Source organism: Lissotriton helveticus, chromosome 3_1, assembly GCF_964261635.1.
Source record: "Lissotriton helveticus chromosome 3_1, aLisHel1.1, whole genome shotgun sequence".
Taxonomy (NCBI): domain Eukaryota; kingdom Metazoa; phylum Chordata; class Amphibia; order Caudata; family Salamandridae; genus Lissotriton; species Lissotriton helveticus.
Genome location: NC_136061.1, coordinates 509,769,058 through 509,782,519, shown reverse-complemented (window position 1 = coordinate 509,782,519; position 13,462 = coordinate 509,769,058).

The window sequence follows — 13,462 nt, the reverse complement described above, 5'->3', positions numbered from 1 at the left end:
TTCTTTTTATGAACGTATTTATATCTATTTATTGTATGATAATGAACTGATAATGAACTGTATTTATGAAACTCCCTCTTTTTCTGTACGATGAAATGAAATCATGATCATGGATATTTTTGTACCAATATTAAATTCTCAATAAAAAATAAAAAATAATAAAAAAGGAAGCCTGTAAGTGGTTTAATAAAATGCTGGAGATATACGGCGTTTACAAATTATTAATATTTAATGTAATTTTTCTAAAATACATTTTATACTTACTATTGCTGACCATCGTGTAGATATTTAAGTGCTAGTTCAGAATGAACCTCTTTCAGAAAACCTTCGCAGAAACACAGAATTATAATATGCACAATACAGTAGGAACAGGCAAAATCCTAGAATGTTGGGGAAATATATAAATGAATCATAAATGTGGTTTGAAATGAATTTCTATAATCCTACATTATTACCTTAAGCATCTATTGACCCCAATATAAGCTTTTCATTTAGTCGTGGTCTCTAATGTGTCATTTGCCAAATATTTGGTGGATACCCTGCCCACACAATCCTTTCGGCTCCCACTCCATTTAGAGTTACAGAAATCGGGTAGAGTCTTCGCTAACGCCTCCTTCTGAAACAAAACCAAAGGAAATGAAGGACGGAGCATTTACAATACAAGCAATCACCCCCAGTCAACTGATCTGGGTGTAATCCATCACCATTCTTTAGCCCACTCTGCCACCCCAGTTCAGACATGGCCATATGCAAATCAGTCTGACCCTGTGCCTCATCGGAACAGTCCAGCCCGAACTGCCAAGCCATGCCTTCCTTGGACCGGAAACAAGCTTCCCAGGACCGGTTTCTGGTATTGCAGCCGTCTTCAGCTGGGCTTGCTTGAATCCAGTGGCAAAGTGAGCAAGGGACTCACGTCTGAGCATACCCTGCCAACTTATGGCGAACAAAGCAAAACCAAAGTAAATGATGGACGGAGCGTTGACAATACAAGCACTCACCCCCAGTCAACTGATCAGGGTTTAATCCATCTCCATTCTTTAGCCCACTCTGCCACCCAGTTCAGACATGGCCATATGCAAATCAGTCTGACCCTGTGCCTCATGGGAACAGTCCAGCCCGAACTGCCAAGCCATGCCTTCCCTGGACCGGAAACAAGGTTCCCAGGACCGGTTTCTGGCATTGCAGCCGTCTTCAGCCGGGCTTGCTTGAATCCATTGGCAAAATGAGCAAGGGACTCACGTCTGAGCATACCCTGCCAACTTATGGCGAACACAGCAAAACCAAAGGAAATGATGGACGGAGCTTTGACAATACAAGCACTCACCCCCAGTCAACTGATCTGGGTTTAATCCATCACCATTCTTTAGCCCACTCTGCCACCCCAGTTCAGACATGGCCATATGCAAATCAGTCCGACCCTGTGACTCCTTCTGAAACACCACTTACCACAGTACCTCATCTCTGTGGTATCAGAGGGCTCATACAGTTGATCATGAAGCTTCTGATACAATCTTTATTCCTTTCCAGTAATGCCACGCATGGTATCGCACTGCCAGGAAAGAAAAATACGAAAAATGTTCCTATGCTGTGAGAAAAATATGGGTTTTTCAAAATCAAAACCGTTCTTTGAGCGTTTGTCTTTGAAAAACATGAACAAGCCACCAGTGCTTGGAGACCGTGACCCCAAGGTAGTAGTCTCCTTCTTTGTGATTATGCAAACGAATTGACATCTGCAAACGTATCATATATTCTCGATTTATCAACAATTTTCTCCTCTGTATAGGCTCTAGAACAGAACCTTTAATAATATAATTTTGAAAAAATATTATAAGTTATTTGCACATTATTTAATTGACAGATATAAAAATAAATCGTCATGCCTCTTTTGAACTTTCATTTTGTTAGGAAATGTTCCAATAATAAATTATATTTGACAATAAATGATGTAAATTCTACATTTTTTTGGGTGAATGATAGTGAGGCGACGCGTTTGAATTCCCTAATATTAGAAAACATCTCTTCCTTAGCATATTAGGTAAATTCCTAATTGTCCGACCATAGCAAACGTAATTAATCCTTGACTTTCAAGATATTGATGTTGATGATGTATGTGTGTTTCAAATCAGAGTTCACCGTTGTTTCTGTCACAGTTATTGTGTTGATTCATCTGTACATGTTTGTGCATTATGGCTGTTTTCATTGAGACATCATATGGTCGGTGCTCAGTGAGCCACGTAATTATTTTGTAATATAATAAATTCATAAAATATAAAGCATGTCAAGTACAAGGTGACAAGCCTTTTCTGAAAACTACATTCATCATACAGCACTCATCCATTTAGAATCTTTAAGTGCCTGAGGAAGTATCTGATTAACCTTCCCACCTCGCGCTCACATCCATCATTAATCATGGCTCAGATATGTGTGATGCATTAACCAAAACGGGTAAGATCGGCCCCAAGGTGTTCTAGGTAGCACACTTCCTTCATAGCCAGCTATGGCGTGCACAGTGGTAACATTCATATTTTGTTTCAAAGGTAACATTAATGTAAATACTTAAGTATGATTTAGACTGACCGCATTTGTATTTACTCAGAAGGATCTCATAATGATGAGAGTCTTTTTTAACGCCACCAGGAGATGCAATGGCAGATAGAGGACGCGTATAGAGAATTTGGGGGCAGTTTCTCAATTTTACACAGGTGGAAGGCACTGATTAATTATTTAAAAAAAGATTTTCTGAGTAAGTATTTCTGCCTACATTTTTCTAAATGAGCCGCTGCCCAATTCAACCACTGGTAAACCTTAATTGCTCCAATAAAATTAGTAAAAATAAATATAAGTAGTGCTGGGGCCCAAGATACCCATAGTTTTGAAGTGAAGGAATGTATGTGTGCCAATCAGGTATGCATGGCTTTAAGTGGGATGCCAAAATTGGGTTGGGAAGGTCTCTAACAGGGGTGTGGCCTCTGTAATTAAGGGTGTGGCTTCAACATGTTCACTAAATTTCTGTGATTGCCATAGCGTGCCACACAACTAGTATTTAAGTTCCTCTCTGAGCATTCAGTTATTGCATCTAAATCGATATGCAAGTTTGAGCATTGCATGTGCTAGGTTGGGCAGAGTACAGATGATTGCATGCACTTTGTTAGAGTGGCTTTTACCAAGTGCCTTCTGCCTTCTGAATGGTACCGATTATGTAAGGCAGAACACTGTCAATTAGGATCCAGAGCGTCCATGGTCCTGACTGGCTTCTGACTGCCTCAGTTGCTGTCTGTTTCCGAGGTGTCGGCTGCAGGTCTTCATCTTTTAGGTGAGCAGCAAGTCTGTTCAACTGCAATGTGTACCAGCATCCATCTCGCTTGCACATAACTTAAAACGTCTTGAGCGTCTGTGAAGTCGGGGTGCAGAAAGTTGTGTGCCCGTGGGCCTGTCCTCTAAAGAGTGGCCACTGTTTGATACTGGTAGGTGGTAGTGGTATAATGAATGATTGGTGGGTGAATAGGAGTGCCACAGCTTTATGCTGATATCATGCATATGTTCTCAGTTGGTAAATTTAGAATCCTGTGTTTTGAGGGGAATTTTATGTCCATAGTTTTATAGTGAAAGGCTGCATGGTGATCGGGGCATTCTGCCACCTCTCTCACTTTGTTTTGTATAATTCAGTCTTAGTAACATTATTGTGGTTATATAATGAATGGGCTCGCGCTAGCTGAGGCATATTAGAATCGAGTGTGTATTCTTTATTAGTTTTTGCAGGCCTTCCTCAAATGTGCAGAGCCTGGAATGCACACCGTGGACACACTGCCAATGCTGTTTCTACACACCTTCATCTCTGGTATTTCCACTGTGTTCGGTGCTAGGCTGCTAATACTCTATCCGTAAATGATAAACCTCTTGGAGTAGATAAATAACCCCCAGATGCATCAAAGTTATTTTTTGCGAGTCCTTAATAGCGAATTTTAAGGATTCCCTATTAAAGACTCCCAAAACGGGATGCATGTAGGAATCGCAATATTATTTGCGATTTCTACTGATTCCTTATTTGCGATTCGCTAATTGCTAATCGCAAATAAGGAATGGCCTAAAGGCCCATAGGAATGAATGGGGAGTCATTCCTTATTTGCGATTAGCAATTAGCGAATCGCAAATGTGCCGCAATTTCAAGGGTGCCAGGATGTCCAACGGACACCCTGTTGCACCCCTGAAATGGTAATGATAGATAGATAGATATTTCTTTATTCGGTTTTTGTCATTTAAAAAAACAATAAAAGCAGTTTCACACATAAAATTACATTTCACATTTTCCATTCAAAAATGTATGATTCAATGCCCTATACTATGTACAACTTAAAACAAATTCAAGATATATACATGAAACCTTGTATGATAAAATCATCTTGCTTGTTACATGAATAATTGGATTTGTCAATGCGCATGGTTGTACAAAGGTTTTTACAAATTTAATCGATGTCTAAAAATACATTTAAAAAACTTAACAATGTACTTCGATGTCCACTCCTCACTCAAGAACTGTAGGGATAGCAAGGCCGGGCGGCATCTTCTGATGCCCATAAGTTTTAAGAACGGAATCAGCCAGATCTTTCTATGCCCACTGTAATATTTACAAAAAAAGAAAGTGTGAATGGTTGCCTGAATAGAAGTCTCATCACACGGACAAAGAGGTAATTCTGATTCCCAGTTATTTCTAGTAGGAAAGGCAACCAGACTGTGTAAAACATTTAGCCTGAATCTAGTCAGAAGGAATCTCTCAAAGATGGGAAAATCATGGGTTAGATAAGGCTGGATTGAGAAAGTAGTCTGAACAGCCATAGAGTGTTGGACGGATGGTTTAATTGCTTCTTTGGTGATCCGTAGTTCTTCTAAGTGTGTGAGAGACAGCACCTGTAGTGCCTTCCTTAATAATGACCGAATAGAGGTTGGTCCCAGATAGTGTTTTTCCAATCCTAGGTCATACAAGAGATTTTTTATATTGGACAGCCATCCGATTTTATGTGAGTGGTCCAAAACCATACAATCTGAGAAGATTTGCTGTGTAAGTTCATTTTTGCCTGTCGACCAGATTCGATGCCAAAGAAGGAGTGGGTGTATTTTGGCTAGATCCGATAAATGAGAGATCCCCAGTTCCGTATGACATGAGAAAGTGGATACACTCTTTGGTAAAAGAAATCTTAAAAAAACGTTCTCAGCCACTTGTAAGTTGTTGGTATTTGCATACCCCCACACTCCAGCCCCGTACAGAGCTACTGATTGACATTTAGCTCTATAGATCTTTAGGAGTTCTACCGGCGGCCTCTTCCCCAATTTTTTTGAGAAATTTACAAGGGCCTTGGTGGCTCTCATAAGATGGAATTTTCTGGATTCGATTGCAGATTTCCAATTAACTTTATGGTCAATGATGATTCCCAAGTATGGGTATTGTACTGTAATTGCCAGTTTCTCTTTATTCAGATATTTATTTATTTATTTATTGAAGTTTTGTATAGCGCTGGCTGGACCCGAGGGTATCAGAGCGCTTCACATCACATCCTTTGTCCTTTTTTTCCCTGGTCCTGCTTTCATGACAAAGGTTTTTTTAATGTTTATATGTAATCCAGCTTCCCCATAAATTGGGAATATCTATCCAACGCCCTCTGGAGTTCTAAGGGGGTGCGGGCCAGTATCACCGCGTCAGAGCTGGAATAAAACGATTTTTTATTAATGGAAGATCCTGGCTCCCCTTCAACATGACCATCTCCAGACCATTGGTGTAAAGCGTGAAGAGGAAGGGGGCCAGGACACAACCTTGTCAGACTCCTCGCTCCACTCTTGGTAATGTTCACTGGTGTTGCGCACACACATGTCCCAAGGACATGTGTGTGTGTAACATACAACTTAGAAAAATGCACTAAAGTGCATATTTCTAAGTTTTTGCTATTTACCACATAGTGTGTGACTTCGCGGTAAATAGCGGCCCCAGATTGCAAATTCGCAATCTTGGAATGGTTCATGCATTGCATTTAAGGAATCGCAAATTGTGATTCCTTAAATGCAATCGCAATTTGAGAACTTGCAATTATTTGCGAATTCTTAAATTGCGAGTGCATGAACCCTTGATGCATCTCAAAGGCCATTTTTGCAGGCGCAAACGGATGAATTTTGCGATACGCACCATTTGCGCTCGCAAAAATGCTTGTCAGTCTTATTCTTTACTTGCATGTTGGTAATTTAATGTCTGCGTTTCTGAAGTAAAATCAAAAAAGTATCTGAATGTGTAACAAATTTGGATATTGGTTGAAGGGGGTTGAAACCCCATTCACGGAACAACCACAATTGTTATTAAGGTGAACTATAAATGTCATTAATTTTACTTGTGCTCAACCCTCTAGAAGCATGGCACAATGGAGTCAGGCTTAACTTAGAGCCAATGCGCAAAGTATTTAAGCAGCTCACAAATAGTAATAAAGTGAAAGCACAACACAAGAAGAATCCCAAACCAATTTAGAAACATAGAGTTAATGGTAAATTGAAGGGAAGTCACAGGTTTAGGCTATCTGTAATGGAGCACGGTTAGATACTGGGACCACGTTTGGCCTGCTGAAAGAGTTACATTCTCAAAGTCCCGTTCAGAGTTCCATTCACAGTGGAAGAGGGCATGAGGAGCAGGAAGAGGGCTGTGGATGGTTGTCACAGTAGCATGAAGAGCAGGCCAGGCAGTGGTGGCTGTCATTGCTGTAGCACGAAGATTCAGTTATGCTTCATCAATGGTCATTGCCAGACTTTCACGTTAGTGGTCACTGCTAGCTATCATTGCTGTAGTGCATAGTGCGAACCTAATGTTGCCGGCCGTCATTGGTGGTCGCTGTAGCACGTAGAGCAGCATTAGTGGTCCTAGAGGGTCACAGAGTCTTGCCATGAATGGGGCTTGTTCATGGTGGGAGAGAGCCCAAATTTCAAGTTTTCACCTTTTCTTCTTCGCAAGAGCTCAGAATAATGGCCACCTAAGGTCCAGAACCAGGGAGGCTCCTATAGGGGTTCTGGAACTCACTTCACCAAAGGCCAGCAGGGCTTAGGCAGATCTAATTGAAGGTCAGTTGCAGCAAATCAGCTGGGCTTGAAACACGTCAACATCAAGCATTAAGGAGCTGTATGATTTGCAGGCAATCTGTTAAAAACGAAGTTCCTTGTTATTGTTTAACTAACAAGTTGTTACAACCACTGTTCATGTATCATTTTAGGAGTATTGACAGTAGAGATAAATATGACACTCCTAATATTCAGAAAGCTGTGAACTGGTGCATTTTATATTTGTTACGAATTGTTTGTTTTTGAAAATGAACAATTTAGGTTTTTTGATACAATATTGAAATAATATGTGGGTTGTTTAAGTATATCTGACATTTACTGATAGTTATGTTTTCCAATGTATATGATTTGATGTGCAAAAAAGTGTGAAGAAAAAATGTTGAAGATTCACTATGGAAAGAGAATGTGGTCATGTTAATTAAATTTCTTGATCATGTAATAATAATCTTTTGTGTTTGAGAAAATATTTCTAATCTTGCTGAATAACCTTGATATAAACTTTTTCAAAGTGGCACTCTCAGAACTGTGACATATATTTCAAGTTCACCTTTAAAGAGTGTTTTAAATTACAATTCATTTGAATGTAAACAGCATATCCCTATCTGCTCCCAATCCATAGTTAGCACTTATTAAATATAAAAAAGGTAACCCAGTGGTAGTCAATGGGGAGATAGGCTGTACAACAGTGAGAAACGACATTAGTTTTGCACTGCCAGAACAACCTGCGCTTAACCCTCTGGAAGAGCGTTAAGTACACATGTCCTAATTTTTAATACAGTGCACTCTGGCCTTTGAGCCTGTAATAAAAAGGAAGCATTAGGGCCAGTTGAAGGATTCTTTTGTAGGCTAAACAGTCAGTTTAAAACTGCACTACAAGCTGCAGTGGCAGGGTTGAGACATGTGAGTGGATGGCAAAATAAGTGATTTAGGCCCACTAGTAACTTTTAGTTTACAGTCCTTGGGTTCATAGGGTACCATTTCCTAGAAACATGCAAATAAATTAAATGTACCAATTAGTCGTATCCACGTCTACCATGTAGGAGACAGCACAAGTTCTTTAGCACTGGTTAGAAGTGGCATAGTACATGGAGTCCTAACGCCAATGAATTCAGCAACCAAGGAGGAGTGAAGGGCAAATAATTGGGGAAAAAGCATGCCAAGAATATCAGGTCTAAAAAAATGGAATGAGGAAAATATTAGTGAATGCGATACTTACTCCTCACAAGATGTAACTGAAGTTAGAGATGTCACTCAAAGGTTACCCGCCCCCATTTAATGCATCACTTTGTTAAACCAGTACTGTTGCTTCACAGCCTCCCCTCCATCATTGGAAGAGACTTAATTGGAGTGCACTGTTGCAGAGAACAAAATATGTGATCTTTTCTAAAGCATGAGCTAAAAAAATGGAAAGAGTGCTATGCACATTCAGGAATTGATGCCCTAATGTCATCATTTACAACAAGATCTCCTACTGGTTTATGGTACACTACTTCCTGAGACGGGTCTTGCAACCTCATGGATGGATTGCTCAGTGGGTTTTGGCTTTTAAATGCAACCTGAGGGGGTTCGTTGATGTGTGAACAGCAACATCTATAAATTGATAGGGACAACGCTTGGTGTGATTTTTTTACCAGTCATCTTTTTCCCTAGTGTAGGTTCATGTAAATAACATGAAGCAAGAGGATTGAAGCCTCTACCTCACTTCGTTCTCACAAGACTGAACGGGATAATGTAGTAAAATAAAAACACATCTGTCCTTGTTACCTGATCTTATATCATTATCATTACTTTTCACAATTAAATGCTGTGTGATTCTAGCATTGCAACTCCTATGTTTGTGAAATTTCCGCAATGCTCACCACATATATGTTACTGTCTTGCATTTTATTAGTGCATTTATTAATGCATTTTTGTATGGTTATTTTACATAATGTGAACAGGACTGAAAAGGGCTTAAGAGATGCTTCTACAAATTAGTGGATTGGTGCCCAAGCATGCATGTTTACTCACCGTTCAGCTATGAAACTCTCAGGTCTATGACTTTTATCATTCTGTAAAATTGGTTGAATACTTTGTTATGTCACCATGTTAAACAATGTTCATGTTTTTGCACTAAAAAACACAAACATCTCCATTGTGTTGGCGAATCCATAGCATCTGGCCAATTGTCTATGTTAGTGCCAGGGTTGCATTCATTTGAATACCCAGCACCATTCCCTTTTTAATTCATCACAAAAAGATCGACATGCTCTCAACTGTTTTAAGTACATTTGAATTGTTCTCTGGTCTATTTCAGATTAGTCTACAGTGATGTAGGAGTAATTAATGAATCAATGTATCCAGTACAAATACCAAATATTTACCACCACACTTTAGATAACTGATGTAGAACCAACATGCTAAACTGTAACCTTCCTGTTCTGCCAGAACATAAAGGTCTTTCTTGATTCTCCCTACTTGACTAAGATAAATTATTAAACAAAGGAAATTATACATTTAGTGTAGTGTGATGTTAAGGTTATTTTGGTTAGAAAAACTGTGAAACAGAAGAAAAGTTGACAATGCATGTGATTATAGAGTTCTTTCAAACGTCCTTCCAAATGTAAGCACTTGACTGATGACGTATTGCTATTTATTCTTTTTTTTTAAGTCGAGGCCTATCAGACAGTGTAGCTATCTGATTTGTGATAGGTGATGGCATTTCAATACATTATTGTTTGTGTGCTGTATACTTTTAATAGTAAAACTGTGTGCCTGTGCTGTACGACACTCCAGTCAACGACACTCCACTACAGTCACTCCATTCCTCTCTACACCACTCCACTCTATGCCACTTCACTCTATGGCACACCACTCCACTCCACTGTTTAACACCCCTCTCTACTGTAGGACGCACCCCTTCACTCCATGCCCCTCCCCTCCAATAACCGCTCCTCCACTGTATGCCCCTCCACACCAACAACACTTTACTCCACTCTACGCCATTCCACGCTACACCACTCCACTCTACTTTGCTCTAAGACACTCTAATCCACTTTACAACACTCTAGGCAACTCATTCTATGCAGTTCCACAGAACTTTGCTCTACCTTACTCTATGACACACTACTTCATTCTACTCCAATATGCGACTCACACTGTACTCCACTACACCATGCTTTGCCACTCTTTGCCTCTCCAGTCTACTCCACTCTATGTCACTCCACTCAACATCAGTGTATGACATGCAACTCCATTCTATGACACTTCCTTCCACTCCATGTCACTCCACTCCACATCACTGCACTACATCTCTCTCCACTTTATTCCACTCAACTGTTCTCAATGTCACTCCATTCTACAACAAGCCACTCCATTCTACGACATGCCATGCCACTCCACTCCACTCAACTCTATGACATGCCACTCCACTCTATGCCACTACTCTCTACACCACTCCACGACACTGTACCCTATGATGCGCCACTCCACTCTACAACCTCGACTCTACACACCTCCCCTTTAAGACACTCCACTTTATGGCACTCTGTTTCATTCTATTCTATGCTGCGCCACTCCATTCTACTCTACTTCATGTCACTCTTTGCCAGCCCACTCAACTCCACTCTATGCCACTCCACTCTACTCCTCTCTATGCCACTCCATCCTACAACACTCTAAACAATGACATTCTATGCAACTCCCGTTATGCCGCTTTACTCAACGTTACTCTATGACACACTTCTCCAGATAATCATTCTATGCCACTCCACGTTACACCACTCTATGCTACTCCACTCTATGACCTTCACTCCACTCTGTGACACTCCGCTCTATGATGCTCCACTCCACTCTACAGAACTCTACTCTACAACAATCTACTCCACTCTATGCAATGCCCTTGATTACACTCCATGTCATTTTACTCCACTCTATGACACAACACTCTACTTTATTCCATTCTATTACTCTCTACTCCATTCTATGCCACTCCTCTCTACGCCACTCTATGCCTCTCCACTCTATGACACTCGCCCACACTTTACATCACTCCACCGTATGCCATTCTGCAACATTCTGCACCCCTCAACTCTACTACCTCCATGCCACTTGATGACATTTTACTCCACTTTACATCACTCTGTGACACTTTGCACTACTCCACGCCACTATATGCCACTCCACTCTACGACAATTCATTCTACGCCACGCCACTCCACTCTACACCACCCCACTTTACGTCACTGCACTCTACTCCAAAAAATATTAATCAGGCTGTACAGTAGCCACACTGTGTACAATATGGAATAATACATTGGCAGGGTAATAGCTCTTGCCTAGGTAAGACCTATTACCTTTGCTAATGTTTGCTTGGGTTAGTGGGTTTTAAAAGCTATCCTGAACTTATCAGAAATATGCTAAAATGTTTGAATCCAATGGGAGTGAAGGTACTACGCATGCAATGCACTAAAATTGAGTCAGCTAATGAGACTTGCTTCATAATTTTTTTAAAAAATGTACTGTATGCCTCCAGCAATAATGGACATGTGAGAAAGAACAAGAACAACATTTCAAAGTAGTTTTCACAAGCTGCAGCACAAAGAAGCAGTAACGAGCTCTGCTAGTGACCTCACAGCTGCAGTTCACACTCCTCCATTGAGCTGGAACAGACAAAGCTGGCACTGTGCAGATTGTGAGCTCAAATTATTATTTGTTTCTGTTTCAAGAATAGCTGAGACAAAATAACACAGGACTTTCATGTAGACCAGGAGAAAAAATAGCATTTTTTTTAAGAATGCTTTCTTTAAAACATTTTAAGCATTTGCAGTTTGTGGAACACCCATTTTTGCAGATTTCCACAAAAATGTCACAGAGGTGGGGATCTGAGATGTCGGCTTTAATCCATGCATGGTTAAACCTTCATGTGTTCTTTCAGGAGGAGGCGGTATTGAATACTAATTTCACCAAATATCTGTAATAACAAGCATTCACTAAGCCAGTTGGTCTGTCTTTAATGGACTAATCCATGTAAACAGAAGCATGCATAAATGCTGCTTGCATCCATTACTACATTATAGTCAGATTTCTTGGCAACACAGCACACCAGGACCCACAAATGTACATCGCAACACATAGTAACACGATGCAAGATCATATATCGGCGAGCAGCACTGATTAGTGTAATACATTACCTCACAGTATAACATTTCACTGCACAACAAATGTCTTCACAGCTTATTACAGAACAGCACGTCAGAGGATATATCTTTGCATCACAGTACATCAGCCGCAGCCGGTAGAGGGAGTACCGGCCGGGCGGTGACGTGGGGAGGGGGAGGGTAGGGTGGAGGGGTAGTAATGTATGGATTACAGACTTTTAAAGGTAAGTAAACATAAAAATAAATAAAACGAATTTCGTTGTATACACTGCATCGCATTTGGTGATGCAATGTGTGCAACGAAATTCGTTTTATTTATTTGTATGTTTACTTACCTTTAAAAGTCCGTAATCCATACATTACTACTTCCCACCCTGGCCCTCCCCCTCCCCAGGTCACCGCCCGGCCGGTACTCCCACTATCGCCCGCGGCTGCAGTACATTGCAGCACATTTCATGCCATCACACAAAAGCACAAAACATTGCAAGACAATACAGCACAATAGATCAGATCACAGCTTTATAACAAGGCACAACAATGCATTATAGCAAATAGCATGTCAAAGCGAGCTCCTGAGGCCACAAAATGTCATGGTGTTAGATTGGCACCCTTGGGTGGTAGTCCCCCAAACCTTTTGCTCATAGCCCTTCTATTTTTCCGAACTTGATTTTGTTGGTTTTAATATTCTGCATTCTTTACTACTGCTAACCAGTGCTAAACTGCCTGTTCCTAAAATGTTCCTACACCCAATTGGTTTATGTAATTCACTTATAAATTCTTGGTAACAATTTTAAAATGGCACTTTTAGTAAGTCTTCTCACAACTTAGGGCAAACCAATTTACCCTTGTGGACTTGGGCACTGAAAATTAATAGGTAAAGGTGCCAACAAGTGATTCTACTTCATAAAAAAATATATATTTGTAAATAGTTGAGATAAAATATTATAACTTTCAACAAAGAAAACAATCTAAAAAAAGCCAGGGTGTATTTCTTATTTTATATATTTATAGCCTTTTGTAAGCCCGGGGGCAAAACTCTGCTCCATTCGCGGAGTATGCATATTTCGGCAACTCTGCGTTCTGTAGAGAATGCAGAGTTACCGTTAAACTCTGCTCTCTTCAACGGAGCAGAGTTTTTTGGGGACCGTCATTTTGTGCATGGGCGAAAGGCTTGCCGGACAACTGCCCATGAGATTTTTAGGGCCGTTTACGGGGGCCACTAGATTTGTTAGCCAGCA